This window comes from Tenrec ecaudatus, chromosome 3 (genome assembly GCF_050624435.1).
Source record: "Tenrec ecaudatus isolate mTenEca1 chromosome 3, mTenEca1.hap1, whole genome shotgun sequence".
In the NCBI taxonomy this organism is placed as follows: domain Eukaryota; kingdom Metazoa; phylum Chordata; class Mammalia; order Afrosoricida; family Tenrecidae; genus Tenrec; species Tenrec ecaudatus.
Window position 1 is genome coordinate 139,118,588 of NC_134532.1, and position 13,187 is coordinate 139,131,774.

Genomic DNA, 13,187 nt, shown 5'->3' on the forward strand with positions numbered 1-13,187 from the left:
TGCTCATTTTGATGTTTCAAAAAGCAGAAAGGTCTCATATTAGGGAAACAAAATGCCCCTTATAATAATATGGAGCCTGTCTCTGTGACCATGACTCTGCATCCATAACTCAACTAAAGAAGAAAAAGAGTAAGAATAAGTCCTATTGATGCCAACTAATTACAACTTTTAATTAGCTAGAAATCATCACATCACCTCTGTTTGGTGTTATTGGTTCCATCTACAGAGACGAGTGCCGTCTAATGTCCTCAGGAAAGGCAGAGCATCTGAGTGGCTTTCTCCACGCTGCTCATTGGCCGAGTCAGCCAGGCTTCAGGGTCATATTAAGTTTGCCATTTTTGTACAAAATCACTTAATAAATTGATTGACGCCTTATCTCCGTGCCAATGCCACTCTACTATTAGAGATGTCCAAACAGTTTAAATATAAAAAACAAACGGTGGAGGACAACTAAGTGAGAAAAGGCTTGTGCTAGCTGAAGATCAAAGGGAGAGGGCGACTGATGTATGTATGTGATGTTACCAAAGAAGACATAGAGTGATTGAGTCAGTGCACATGGTCAGAGCTTCTTGGCTGGTGAACAGTGAAAGCAGTTGAAGAACAAGCCTGGACAAGGATCTACATAAAATCAGCATGACATTTTCTATGGAAAATAAGGCATTCAGCCTCGTAGAATTTGACGTAATGTAAACGATATTTTAGAAAATTGATGAGCCTAATTCTGGGCATGTTAAACAAAAAGAAAGAGTCATTTGGAGTGGACACATACTAGAAAGCATAAAAAGATATTGTTGCATTAACAACATGTCACTTTTAAAGAGAGTGATCATTACACTGTCAGTCAATGTGATAATTAAAAAATCCTGTGGCCAAATTTTAATAATGAGCACTTTATTAACTTTGGCTAAGTGTTTGAGTTCTCCCTACATGGTCAGTTAATAAGTTTGTAAAGCATTTGATTATACAATACATTGAAAAGACACTGAGGAAGATTAAATAAAGTACTGAAAAGATATAATACAAAACTAGTATCTTCCTTTAGTTTTATGCAAATTATTATTTATTTCAAAATTTTCCCTCTTGTTATTGAGAATTATGGACAGCAACCATATACCATTCAACAGTTTCTACATATATCATTCATGTAGAACTTATCACATATTTTGAGTTATGCAATCATTCCTGTCCCCCTTTGCTGAGTTATTCATGCCCCATCAACATAAACTTACCTTAAGGTTCATATCTAATTTTTCAAGCAATAGTTGTCATATAGATAATTCTTAAAATAGCACAGGAACTAAGGTGAACATTTTTAACTTGTAGAGATGAATGATAATTTGGTTTTAGGAAGACTTCAGGGAATTTTTTTTGTTTGCTTGATTAAGATTTAAATATTATCTCAGAAAGCAATTCTTTTTTTGACCAGAAAAATTCCTGACTTTATTGGTATTACAGTTCAGCTTTAATGCACACTAAATACAAATACAATTCATAATTAAAGATTTGATCGCTTATCTTGCAAAACAATATGCCAAGATCAATCTTGAAACATTATAAAAATAAATACATATATATGAAACATCTTCCTCAATTACTCTAAGGACTCCCCATGCAAATGCAAAAATGGGAATCTGTCAGTCATTACAGCAAATACTGAGGTACTGATTAAGTAATGAAAAGTGACATCTCCCTGTCAACAGCTCCAAGTCACAGTATGTGCCCTCTGTCCCGCATGCACTATCTCTGCACTCTGTTCAGGGTTCCGAGGCAGAGGGTGTTCCTGGGTTTATGAACTAGAGACGCTGACCGGTGGGGCTGAGTTATCACAGGCCTTTTATTCTTTCTGCCTGAGAGATCCTTGGCTTCTTTGGGAGGAGGCATAGGAATCAGTTTCCATGGAATTGGATTATAAAAGGCTGGTTCTGGATAGGAATTCCCACTGTAAAAGCCTGTAAGTTTTCCATTGACATAACCATGGTTCTTTGCAGCTGGACGAGGTTTGTCTTTTGAGTTTTTCAACCATTCTTTAAATTTTTTATCTGCTATTTCTTTTTTGTCTTGTAATTCAGCTCGCCGTTGTTTTTCTTTTTCCTTTTCTTTCTTCTCTTCACATTCTTCAGCATTCTTTTTCTTTAGCCATTCTTGACATTTTTCTTTTGCTTTTTCTGGCAAATGCTCTTTCTCTAGCTCCTTTGCTGCTTTTTCCTCCATTTCTTTACTTTTTGTTTTTCTTCTTTTCTCTTCTGGTCATTCTTTTTCTGAACCCATTCCTTGTGCTTCACTTCAGCAATTATTTTTCTTTTTTCACGTTCTTCCATTTTTTCCTCTTTTCTAGTTGTTCGTTTAATTCCTCTAGAGCTTTCTCTTGCAGACGGTCAGTTCTTCCTTTCCTTTGCCAACAAACCATACTTCCCATGGTGTCAGGCTGCTATCTGGTAAGTGCACCTGTTTCTGCTCTTCTTGGGTGTCCTCTGATTCAACCTCACTGGGGCCCCCTTGCAACTTCAGCCCTTTCAGGCTCACCACCTTGACCTCTGAGTCCTGAACTTCTTCAGCCTTGTCCTCCTCCTCCTCCTCCTCGGCACCGTCCTCCTCATCCAGCGGGAAGCTCTGGTGGCCGAGGGGAGACAGCAGCGACAGGGTGGAATTGCTGCAGCACACCGACAGCGCCACCATCTCCAGCCCCTGCCCCCGGGCGCCAGCCATGAGGACGGAGAAGGTGAATTTTTTATTTTCTAATACTCTTCCTTAATAATATTGTAGGATGACATTGTGCAATCTCATTCTTTCCTTTGAAGTAAGTTCAAGTATGTTGTGCCTGTGTCGTGTCCTCATCCTACCATAACGAGCTACTATAAATTTGTTGCTAGGTGCTGTTAAGTCAGCTGCAACGCACAGCAACCCGATGTCCAACAGAAAACTACACTGCTTGGCTATGAGTCACCCTCTCCATAGTTAGATCTGAGTCCACTGGTACGGCCACTGTGGCGATCATGTCATTTAGGTGACCCTTTGCCTAGTCTGATGCACTTCTCCAGGACCTGGTCTATGTAGATGACATGTCCATGGTACGTGAGACAAAGTCTGGCCTTCCTGATTTTCAAAGAGTGTCTTTCTGTTCTTTTTCCACATCAGATTTGTCTGTAAGTTTGTTTTACAGTGGTGGCTTGTGTGTTTCTGGCTTAATCACAACTTTTTTTCCTACATGAATCCAACTAATAAATACATCTACTTACTAAGCACAGAGCATGTGGAAGTTCTTTGGGTCCTGTTGAGACTTGAATGAAGAAAGGGACCTGGCTTCCATCTCATGCACTACCCTGAGTAGAAGATGTGTATCAGTCACTGAAATCAAGAGACCACGGTCAAGAAGGTTGCTCTGGGAGTTTTTCACCTCTGTACTATTGTCATGAGGAGAGTGCAGAACTGAGCAAGTGATTCATTATGCTGTGGGTAGTATTGCTGAGTTAGAACCGACTCAATGGCACTTAACAACAACTATTCATATTTCATCTATTTTCAATAGATTTGCATTGGACTATAAATAGAAGCTTCAAGGGGACAATCGTATTTCTATTTCAGCGAACTATGGAGGACGGCATGGATAAATATAGAACTTGAAGGGACAAGCAGACTGGGAAAGGACACTCACTGTCAATAAGCAAAGTGGAAGCCTGGCTTACCTGCACAGCAGCTAGAGCTAAAACATTCATGACAGAGATGGGGAGGAGACCTTTGGAGATGGAGGTGATGTCAGATTGAACTGTGTTTATAATTGCCTGGATAAAGAGTTTGGCCATTGTTTAAACAAGCAACGAGGAGTCACTGAAAGTGGTGGAGCTGAAGTGATTTTAACTAGAGCATTGCGTAGCATGGTTACTCTGCACATCCCATGTAGGACGGAATGACATAGAGAAGACATGGAGCTAAAGGAACTAGTTTGGAAGCTTTTAGTTCTAGGAAAGAAACATGCAAGGTTTACAGTGACTAGAGAGATGGGTGGATTTGGGAAGTCCTGTAAGAGAGATATACACATACTCTGGAAACTGAGTTCAAAGGGCAGGCAAAACAAAACAAACTCACCGCCATTGAGTTGATTCCAACTCATAGACGCATAGGACAAAGTAGAGCTGATCCTGGTGGTTTACACGACTGTACATCTTTATGGGAGTGGAAAGCCACGTGTTTCTCCCACAGAGCAGCTGCTGGTTTCAAACTGTTGACTTTATGATTAGCAGTCCAGAGCTGTAGCCCTCTGCACCAACAGGGCTCCTTGGAAAGGGTGGGCAGGGGAGGAAAGAGAGAGTTTCAACTGAACTCCTGGGTTAGAATGGACGCAACAACTGGAGAGAACGCCTGGCTGACCTCTGATAATGACATTTTTAACAGACTTAGAATCATAGCAAACGTCTAGTGTCGTGCAATAATAGGGAAGGGACATTTCAGATGAGAGGTCCCATTTGAACAGTGTGAGCTAGATATTAAGGCTTACGTTTGCGCTAAGAGCAATGATTGTGTTGTTTTATACTTTTTGGCCATGTTTTCTGGAGCCCTGCTGGCATGGTGTGTTGCACGTGGGCCTGCTAACTACAAGGTCAGCAGTTCAAAAGCACCAGCCAATTAGTAGGAGAAAGTCAAGGCTTTCTACTCACATAAAGAGTTACAGTCTTGGAAACCCACAGGGGCAATCCTGTCTTTATAGGTTTGCAATGGTAGGAATGGACTCCATGGCAGTAGGAGGAGTTTTGGTTTTATTTTCTATACTGAACAAAGGAAAGCTCATACCTCATAGTTAATGCGACTTTAAAAGGTATTCAAGAAGTAAGCCTGGAATAATCCCGGATTCCTGTATAAGACTGAACAATTGTGATTTAGAGTCCAACCTCGTAGGCTGAAACTCTGACTTAGTGCTCCCCAGTCATGTGATCTCCAACCATACAAACATGCCAACCTCAGCTTCCGTCTCTAGAAAATGGAACCACTTCATACAAACATGCCAACCTCAACTTCCGTCTCTAAAAAATGGAACTACTTCCATGATCACTGTAATCTCAAGGATAAGTGGAACAACTCAAAGAGATCATGTATTTAAGAGTATTTTCTGCCCAGGCAGTGTAAGATATGATAAAATAATAATTTATGGATTGTAAAGGGTTTGTGAGGGAGATGGGGAAAAGGGAGGTGGTGGGGAGAAAAATGAGGAGCTGATTCCAGGAGCCCAAGCAGAAAGTGAGAGTATTGAGATTGATGAGGACAACGAAAGTATAAGTGTGCTTTACACAATGGATGTATGTACGGATTGTGATAAGATTTGTATGAGCCCCAATAAAATGATATTTTAAAAAAAGAGGTTTTTTTCTAATTACTTCCGCAAGGGTGAATTCACAGGGAACCTGTGTATGTGTCTGTGATATGTGTTTGTATAGGTGCTGGATATCAGATATATGAGCATTAAGGTACGTGCATCGAAGACTGCCTTAAATAATTCTTTTAATAATTTTTAAATTTAAATTTTATTTTATTGGGGGCTCTTGTAGCTCTTATCACAATCCATACATAATTTTTATTGTCTTATTGTTCCTGGACGCACATACACACAGTCATATCTAGTTTTTGGTCTGTCTTATTAGTTGGGCAATCTTATATTTTTCTTTAAAAATTCCTAGGCATGTAACTATAAACGTTAAAGGAGGGAGTAGGAGCACTACTGAACTTCAACAGTGGAACAGGGTATGTACACTGTACTGCCTGACCTTCAAGCTTCCTGACGCCACGCTTTCCCACACTGCCTCCTTGTGTCCACTGAGGGAAGCGCCGGGTGCGAGGGTCTGCCTAGTTAAAGCGCCCTGTCTGCCCAGTTTAGGCGTACAGACGTCCAAGGATCTGACAGAACGATGAGTTTTGAATGCCATCAGCAGAGCTCTGTGCCAGGCTCGATAAGCTCAGCCGTGCTCTGTTGAAGGAAAGGAAACGCTGCTGGCAGAATCTCCCTCAACATCAGGCCGCACTTGAGGATGTATTTGTACATTAAGGGAGAACAGCCTCCCTCTCTGTAGCAAGACATCTCATTTCTTTTGAAATGCAAACATTCCAAGATGAGGGATGTGCAGAGTTATTGCAGCCAATGGAAACGTGGCAGGCCCCTTTAAAACAAATAAGCACCATGTCCCCAGTCAAATAAATGCCTTTTGTCTGAGTATTGGGTGGGTTTGATAAGGACGGTGTTACCACATTTAATGAGGTGCACAGGAAAAATGACTTCCATAAGTTCACATAGCCGTCATTACACTCTGTCCTATGTCCCCTTCCCCAAACTCCACCCTTAGGAACCTGCCTCCTCTCATCCTTCTGCACCTCTCACTTCATAAGTCAGGGATGTGTGGATAATGCCAGCTTCGTTTGATGAGGGTATATACATATATTTCATATATCATAAGGAAAACTGCCAACATGGGGGAGGATTGAGAATGTTGCTGTCGGCTATTCTAACTGGTATGTAAGGATCCACTTAAGAGTCCACCCAGAGTCTGGGGGTGCAATGGTTAAGGCTAGTCTGCAAATGAGAAGTCCTCAGCTGCTTCACAAGAGAAAGGCCTGACATTCTGCTTCTCTAAAGATGTCAGCCTAGGAAACGGTGGGGCAGCTCTACCATGTCATCTGCGGTCTCTGTGAACCAGAAACAACGCGAAGGCACACAACAGCGAACATTAAAACAGCCATGTGCACGTGCACAGCACACTCTCTTCTGTTTTCTTGTAGCTATGGTTTTTCCTTCCCCCACTTTACTCCCTTTCTTCTTCTTTACCTAACTTTCTTGCTCTGATTCTTACTTCCAGGGATTTTATTTCATGGTCAACTTTTTAATCAATAACCACCTTGTTGTTTTCTTTGTCTCCTGTGGGAACAGTCCCTGCATATATTCCCAATTCCCTTTCATGCATCGGTATTCATGTCGTAATAACCATTCCCTGCCTTCGCTCCCTAGACTTATTTCAATATTTACACATTGACCCAAGTTGATAGTGCAGGAATAATAAGCTTTTGAATCCACATCACTCAAGGTTGAGGAAGATTTGTATGGTGGTTAGATTTTATGTCAACGTATACCTAGATGAAAGTGTAGGGTGAAGTTCAACCTATCAATCAGGTCACAGCTTGATAATGTCTCCTTGGGAGTGTGGCCTTTTAATGAGACACTGGGAAACTCTCTCTCTCTCTCTCTCTCTCTAGCCCTTCACCTTCTTCCTTGCTTGGATTCTGTTTTCGCCAAGAGGGATGGTCCCAGGTGGGGATCACAGACCTTGGGACCTGTGGTGACCTATCATGTTCTCACAGATCTTAGATCCATGCAACAATGCACCCACCAGCCGATGATCTCCCTACTTCCCACTTCAACTTTCTGCATCATCAGTCTGTGGCTTCGGGAGTCCCACGAGGTTTCCATCAGTACTGCATCTAGGCGGGCACATCTTGAGTTAAAATTGTTTCTTGATACAAACATCTTTCTTATACATGTGTGAGTGTCCCTGTTTTTTTTTTTTCTCTAGACAACCCAATCTTACACAACCTGTTTCATGGGGGAGAGTTTATGGGGAGATGATTTGTATATGTGATACTTGTTTATTCCTGTGAAGGGCGGAGCTCTTTGTATTTGTCCCACTGGTGGAACACTGTAGTGGCGTCTGTGGACCACTGCTTTGCAAATGATCATGAGAAATGGAATGATCCCTTAGCTTCCTCCAACCTTTATCTATTTTATTGTTTCGTTCTTTTGAAGGGCAAGGTCTTCCTGGCTCATAGAGGTTTTAATATCTACTTGCAGATTATCATGGAGAGGGGTTTTAGTTTCCACTTTGAACTTCCTGAATGCAGAATTTATTAAAGAGCTTCTTTTGGATTTATGAACGTTTATGTACTTTCTCCTAAGATAAATAAGTCCACTTTCCCACTTTCATCAAATACCAAGCTCAACAGTCATTAGAGACCCTTCCAATGTCTACTTTCATTCCAGGGTTAAGTTAAATAAGAACAATTGCATACCGAGGCCAGGGTTTTTAAAATATAGAGGCATTCTAGAAAATGCACATCTAAGAGTTTGCTTGCCCTAATTTTAGCAAAAAGAGAAATTAAGATATGTTTTAATGCCTTCTCTTCTAAGACAAATCATTGAAAATGCTGAGAGACATAGATTAGCTTTAGAGACCAGAAGAGTACCCTCTGACTAACATTTACCCCCTATGGGTAGGGGGTTTGTGTGTTTAGACATCTGTGCTTCCTGTGAAAGAACAACTAAAGTCCCTTTCTCATTACTCTATGTTTTGGAGATTTGTTTTCATTGTTGGCAGGTCACCGCTTTAACACTGGATCTACAGGGATGTTTCCCTGCTGAGAGATCAGAATGTTTCCCTGCCACACAAGCAGTGTCCCATCCAAACATGGCATTCAAATCTCAGGAACACTCGAGAATACATCTATATACAAGGCTAATTGTCGTTAATCCTGCATTCATTACTCAGCTCTGGCTAGAGCTCTTGTCCATTTAGATTTCTGTCAGCAATTCAGAAAAGAAAGACCCAGGAGGAAGTATAATACTACTTATTGAAAAGTTGATGTAAAATGAACCCTCTAGGGTGTGGATATTGGCTAAAAAGGGGGCAGAAGAACTTTGAAGAACTCTTATCCCTAGAACTGTCAATATGAGACACAGGAAAAGAGGGAAAAAATGGAAAGAGAGAGTCAAAAGAAGAGGAAAGATGAAGTAAAGGTGGATAATCCAAGAGAAGGGGTCCTTTAAGTTCACACAGAGCTGGGTGACTGCCAACACGGGGGAAACTGAGATGAAGGATGGGCAGCCGAGGTCAGCTTGGCTCCAGACGCTTCCCATCGGGAGAAAATTGAAGAACGCTCCTCGGCTCTTCTGAGTTTCCTAATACTTTAACCTTCTGAAGGATAGACACTTTGTGGGAGAATTTTACAATTTTAGAATCAGAGGCGATGTTCATAAGTGTCAAGTCTAACCATGTCTTTGAAATGTTAGAAAGCAGAGAATACAAAAAAGCTTATCACATGCGCAGTTTCACAAGGCGTGTTTGTTACAAGGACCAGGGCTCTTGATTCTCAAAACAAATGTAACTAAGCACCAAATAAAAGACAGATGTAGTTTACTGTAAGGTTGATGGAGCCATAAGCAAGTAGTAATCGTCAACTGAGTCAGATATCTCACGAAGTAGATATTTTAAATGTAATTCAAGGTCATTTACTACAGTTTGTTGTTGTTGTTGTTCTGAGGCATCCTTGAATTGGTTCAGAATCATAGCAACAGAATATAATACTGCCCAGTCCTATACCATTCATACAATTGTTGCTATGTTTGAGCTCATTGCTGTAGCCACTGTGTCAATCCACTTAATTGATGTCTTGTTTTTCTAATGACTTTTTACTTTACCAAGCATGCTGTCTTTCAGAGACTGCTCCTTTCTAAAGACATGTCTAAAGAATGTTATAAGATGTCTAAAGTATGTTATAACATGTATAGTCTCCCTATCCTTGTTTCTGAGGAACATTCTGCCTTTACTTTACCCACCAGAGGTTTGCTCATACTTCCGGCATTTCATGGTACATTCAGTATCTTCACCAACACCATAATTGAAAGACATTGAGCCTTTAGTTTTCCGTATTCATTGTCCAGCTTACACATGCATACGAGGCGCTTCAAAATAACAAAGCTTTTGATATGCACGATTTAGAGCCATGTCTTTGCACTTTGACACCTTTCAGAGGTCTTCTGCAGCAGATTGGTCCAATGTAATATATCGCTAGTTTCCATGATTGTTTCTTCCATGAACATTGATTGTGGATCCAAGTAAAATACAACTCATGTCTACTTTAATATTTTCTTTCATGATGTAGTCTACTGGTCTAGTTGGGAGAATTTTTGTTTTCTTTATGATGATGTGTAACGCATCTTTGCCAGTACGGCTTCATGACCTCTCTTCTTTCAGGAAGCAAGATTGTGTCCTCTGCAGATTGCAGGTTGTTAATGAGTCTTTCTCCAGTTGTCATGTCACGTTCCTCAGCATAGGCCAGCTTCTCTCATAATTTACACAACATACAGCTTGAACAGGTATGGTGAAAGGAAACAACTCTGATGGCCACCTTTCCTGCTTTTTAACCACACAGTGTCTCCGTGTTCTGTTTGAAGAACTGCTTCTTGCTCTAGGGACAGGTTCTACATGAGCATAATTAAGCATTCTGCAATTCCTTTTCTTTACCATGCTATCCATAGTTTGTTATAATTCAGTCTAATAACTTTATGTGGTCTGTAAATCACTGACAAACATCTTTTTTGGTCCTCTCTACTTTCAGCAAAGAGCCCTCGACACCAGCAATGAAGGATACCCTTCATTTGACGTCATCTTCTGAAACTGTTTAGAATTGCTGAGAGTTTTCTGTCAAAGTTCTGCTGTGACCATTTTTCAATTATCTTCCACAAAATTTTACTGATTGTTAGATCATTTTCACATTCTTTGACAGGACACAAAGGTGGATGTCTTCCTGTCAGATGATTAGGTAACTGTTCTCCATATTTCTTGGCATAGATGAGTGAGTGCCTTCATGCATCCGCTTGTTAAAATATTTCCGTTGTGAGCCCATCCATTCCTAGAGCCTTGTTTGGTTTGTTTCTGCCCACCTCTTCAGGAAACTTGGATCTCTTCCTTCCGTGCCATTTGTTCTGGGTCATATGCCACTCCCTGGAATGGTGGAAAATGACCAGTTATTTTTGTGACCATAACTCTGTGTACTTTTTCTATCTCTTTGGACAATTCCTACGCCAATCAATATTTTGTCCGATCAATATTTTGTCTTGCAACTTAAAGGTTGATTTGTTTCAGTTCTTTCAACCTGAAACATGCTGAGTATGTTATTCCTGAGCTTCAGGTCTGTGTACATATTATTATCATGCTGTTCTTTGACTGCTCTTCCTCTGTCTGACTCTGTAGTTTTGGCATTTCTCTTTAACTATTTTATGCTCATCAGCAAGCTTCAGATATCTAATTTGATCTTTTCTTGTTCCCTATCTTATTAATGATCTTTTATTTCTTCTTGTTTGATGTCCTTCCACAACTCGTCTGGTTTTCTTTCATTAGTTTTCAATACTTCAGAAATAGTCTTGAAATGATCCCTAAATTCAGGTGGGACATCTCAAGGTCAGATTTGGCTCCTTGTTTTAATTTTCCTTTAGCTTCAACCTGAATGAATCTATGACCAATTGATGGTCTGTTCCACCATTGGCTCTGATCTTAGATTAGCCGATGACATTGACCTTCTCCATTATCTCTTTCAACAGATGCAGTTGATTGGATTCCACAAGGTGAGGTACATGTAGGCAGTCATCTTTTGTGTTTTTGAAAAGAAGTTTTGGCAATGAAGGAGTCATTGGTTTTCAAATACTGTATCATTCAATCTCCAGAGTCCTTTCTATTACCAGGGCCATATCTTCTAGCTTTTAATACTTCTTGGTTTCCAAGTTTCACATTTCACTCACTAGTAAACATCAGTGCAACATGATTGTGTGTTTGACCAATTTCAGATGGCAGAAGTTGGTGAAAAAAAACCCAGTTATATCTTGGACTTTAATTTTGGGGGCACACATTTTAATATAGTCATATTGCTTATTTACTATTCTTCCTTATGTGTGTATGGATATTATCTTATCACTGACAGTATTTTACTCAACTAGATCAGTAGTTCTAAACCGTTGGGCTTTAACCCCTTTGGGGGATGAACGACCCTTTCACAGGGGTTGCCCAATTCATAACAGTAACAAAATTTCAGTTAGGAGATAGCAACGACAATAATTTTATAGTTAGGGGGGGGTCACCACAACATGAGGAACTGTATTAAGGGGTCACGGCATCAGGAAGGTTGAGAACCATTGGATTAGATCTTGAAAAAAAATGTTAAGCTGAATGTGACATTCCATTTACATTTGTCATTCCCAGAATAGTAGGTTATATGACTGTTGAATTCAAAATGTCCCAAATCAGTCCATTTCAGCTGGGATATTGATTTAAAAAGAAAGGAGGAAAAAAATCCTTTTTGAGGGAAGAGGGGGTATGTCAATTTGGTGAAGGTTTACAGAGAAAATAAATATTTAGTTCAAGAATTGATACACATTTTATTTCATGTCATTGATTGTAACCCCCACTGTGTAACATCACTGAGTCCACTTCTTCCTGTTTTCCTGTGTCCGTTTAGCCCTCTTCCCTAACTGTTCTATGTTTTTTACTTGAGTAAATGCGGCCTTCCTGATGTCAAATTATCGATGGTTCTAAAGACTGAGTGTATCTCTAGTGTTAGTTTCTCTAGGGTAACTCACTGCCACAGAATTTTTCTGACACTAGTGGCCCTATATAGAGTTGTTGAGATTGTAAGTGTTGATGAGACCAGATGGCCTGATCCTTTTCCATAGAGAACTTGGTCTCCATAGAGACCAGCAATCCTGGGGGCTCACAGTCAGCCCAATCAATGCCTCTTCCACAGTGCTCCTAGGGCTCTTTCATCTCCTTATAGAAGTGAACTGTCTATTGCTTGGCTTACGAGGGAGCCACAAGGATGAGTTAGTTGCAGATCTGAAGGGTTGTGTTGCTGCTGTTGCTGTTGTTGTTAGGTACAATGGAGTTGGTTCGATCTCACAGCAACCCTCTCTGCTCAGTCCTGAGGTATAGCTAAGGACAATAGTCTCAGGGAACACCCCCAATCTTTATCTGACCAATAAGTTTGGTAGTCTTCTTCTGATTTTGAATTCTGTTCCACGCTTTTTTCTCATTCTATCCAGGATCTTCTAATACAATACTTTTCAGAGCAATTTATTGTGTGGCCAGGGTATATGCTTTTCTTCTGTTCTCTGGGACATGGAAGCTGCTGTCCATGTGGTTTCTTGACCGATTAAACCAATTGTTTCCGTGCATCTTCAATTTTTTCAATCTTCTTTCCTCTGGATGTGGGAGTCCTCTCAGATGACTGCACACAAGATTTTTAAGACCCCAGTCACTGATCACCAAAGCAGGGTGCAAAATACTTTCTGGACAAGTTCTATTATGCCAAGTGACTTGAGTGTCTTCCGAGACCGTGCTCCTGAGCCCCCATGCCAAGGGACTTATTCCCTCAAGGTGTTAGGTCATATG

General features: G+C 40.6%; 1 pseudogene; it reads right to left on the bottom strand.

The window, feature by feature from the left end:
* Positions 1–1,737: 1,737 nt before the first annotated feature.
* On the bottom strand, positions 1,738–3,800 carry LOC142442368 (coiled-coil domain-containing protein 34 pseudogene; annotated as a pseudogene).
* Between the last annotated feature and the right edge of the window lie 9,387 nt (positions 3,801–13,187).